Source organism: Ricinus communis, chromosome 3, assembly GCF_019578655.1.
Source record: "Ricinus communis isolate WT05 ecotype wild-type chromosome 3, ASM1957865v1, whole genome shotgun sequence".
In the NCBI taxonomy this organism is placed as follows: domain Eukaryota; kingdom Viridiplantae; phylum Streptophyta; class Magnoliopsida; order Malpighiales; family Euphorbiaceae; genus Ricinus; species Ricinus communis.
The window spans coordinates 19,071,333-19,074,630 of record NC_063258.1 but is presented as its reverse complement, the minus strand read 5'-3'; positions in this window follow the sequence as shown (position 1 = coordinate 19,074,630).

The following is a 3,298-nucleotide window of genomic DNA, read 5'->3' as shown; positions in this document are numbered from 1 at the left end:
TCACAACAATAAATGGTTGTGCATAATTACTATATGCTTGCATCTTATGCTCTTAATCCCCTCTATTCCCATCAATTCAATCACACATGCATTTAACATATTGGAACATATTAAAAATTCCAACTCACTTTAACATATCACAACACATACACACCTTCATATAACATAACATAAACATAAATATAAGTACTCAAACTTATGTCCCAATGGTCTAATCCCCGCTCTGATACCAAAATTTGTAACACCCCAACTCAAACTTCCCATTGAATAGCAATATATATATATATATATAACTTTATAAACATAATTTACTACTTAGTTACAATATACATTCATACAATTTAAGTGGCATGACATGCTTAATATATATAAGAAATATTTATACAGTAGTTTAATTCACACAAGTTCCCAAAATGCCCCAATGCTTTAGATAACTCCTCCCACGATAATATTGACTGATGCAAAAGAGCAATGCAGTAAGGCTATCTACAACTGCACTAACTTTGAAAAAAAATTTGCTAAGGAATGAGCTAGCGACTCAATAAGCATTTAATTTACTAAACTATAGTATATTAGGCTAGAATTATCAAATCTTTATCAATACAGAAAATTATACCAACACTTAACTAACAATCACAAAATCAACCATTTCAGTTATTCTCATAAACATATAATTTCATCTCACGTAATGCAAATAATCTCAAACTCAACCAAGTCAAATAATTCAATTCCACATTATTTCTATCAAATTAGGATCAGATGACTCATCCTTACATTTCCTCACATTTTTAAATTTCAGTAACCACTTGACAAGACCATCCGCCCGGCTCAGTCTTGCCATCTCACATACTCGGGTAGCTATATGCCCGGCTCTGCTTTCCCGATCACACAATATCCATACAAAAGTCATCAATCCTTAATCACAATCATTTCACTTTACAACACATCACAATCAATTCACTTTATAGCAAGCCAAAAACATAAATAATATCAACTCAGTCAACCAAGAAATTATCAAGTAATCAAACAGCAGTCCCTACTCGATATACACAAAGTTTAGTCTATTAAATACTTACCAAAAGTTATAGGATAACAAAGTAATCCTATTCTTTTTCTCTTACCACTTCCTTGCCTTTGGATGAACCTATTCACATATTCAATACAAATACAATTCAATCACAAGGCATAAATATATATATATATATTTACTATCAATAAAATATCACATTTCAACAAAATAACATATATTCTAGATATTAATATGATGCATGAGATGAATGACAACAAATCAACATATTTGTTGATGAAGGCAGCTTGTAGGTACTGAATTAGAAATTACACCAAAATTTATGTACAATTAATAAAAATCTCATATTTTCCAGAATTACACTCCCATTTTTATAGAAACCATAGCAGAAAGAATCACTTTAAAATCATTGGTATAGAAGTAGTTATGGCATTTTCTATACAGCTACTCAAATTTCCATCTAAACAGAACAGCAAAAAGTTTCCTATTAAATGACCAATTAAACGAATGAATTTTCTGATGAAATCTCCAGATATAAAGATAACATTCTAAAGTTTCTATAGACATTACTTTTACTCAATTTGGACTTCTCTAGCTCAAGTTATGAAACACACAATTAGCAACAAATATCTGAATCCTAAGGCCGATTTCTGCTTAAAACAATTTCGGGCAGGCCATATTAAGTTCAACATATCTCACGTTATACTCAACCAAAAATTATGAAATTTTGCAGACATATACTAGATATATAAATGAACAACTTTCATTTAACTCTCTGCTTGGTTCAGCCTCTAAATGCCTCAAAATGTCAGCACAAAAACCAGGTCACCTGCTGAACCAAAAACAGAGCAGCAGCAAAATCGAACCTCATAAGTTCCTACTCACTCAACAATCTGCAATACCATTTTATAGAGATATTCTTGAGACATATACCTACAACTTTCATGATTGAAAATTTTCGAGATAAAGCCTCAAAGGTCACGAAATCATAAGTGAAAAATCTGCCCAGAAATTTCAGCTTCAAGATCACAAGTAAAAGCATGTTTACTCTTGATTAAACAATTCCAAAACACATAATCATCAATAATTTCATATCATTAACCCTAATTTACAGCAAAATCAAGCAATTAAAATTACTCACCTTTGTTTTCCTTGATTAAGAAAGCCCAAATCTTTCAAGCTTAAAAGAAGAATTTGATTTTCACTTACTAAAAGTTTTGTAGAGTTTGATTTGGAAAATCAAAGTTAAAGAAGGAAAGGAGAAAAATGAGAGAGACAAAGAAGAAAAGGAAATTGGAAAGCATACGTAGATAAGAACAAATGAAAGAGGTGGTATATTGGTGTAGAAATAGGCAAATTACAATTTAATCCTCTTTCTTTCTAACTTTCCAATTTAGTCCAAAATCATTACTTTTCAATTAAATCAATATGTAACTAAATAATTTATTTATCTACCACATAATATAATAAAATAGATCATATATAATCATGATGCAAATGACATGTTTAATAACATGCTAATGAATATTAATTATTAATAAAAAAAATAAATAAATTTTGTTGTGACAGATAATATGGAACCTCCATGAATAAGCTTGAGAAATTTTTTTTGAATTGCGGACCCCTAACACATTGAAATGAACACCGCAAGAACCAATTCAGTTCAACCCTTAAGAAAGGTTAGAAACAGATTACTTTGAAAGATGATCAAGAATTAGAATCTAAGCAAAACTAAGTCCCTTAAATGCCAATTCCAAGTACACCACAAAGATAGATCAACTCCTTGATAAGTAAGATTTGCATTCAAACAAGAATACAAAGACAAACCAAACAAGCTTTAAGGTAAAAATACCAATTATCATTCAACTTCAACTTAATTCTTACATCAATATTCGTACTAGCCTTACATAGGCCTTAGAAAATCCTAAATCTTAACTAATAAGGATTTACATCTCATCTAAGATAAAGATAACCTTACTAATAAAAGAGATAACTTAAACAAAGTCCTAGTTAGGTTAAAATAAATGTGTGGCCGCCCAAAATAAGCCGTAAAATCCTAATTTACATAAGTCATATAGATGGGCCTCAAAACATAAGCCAAGTTACGCCCAAAGTTTTCATATGCTCCAATTCAGCTTCTCTAGTCTTTTTAAGCCTAATTAAATTCATCCAAGCACAATAAACTGAATTAGATTAATTAGCCTTCAACTTAAATCCAATTCTTCAAGCCTTGATATGTCCTTAGCCCAAATGTCTTGGATAAGCTCATTG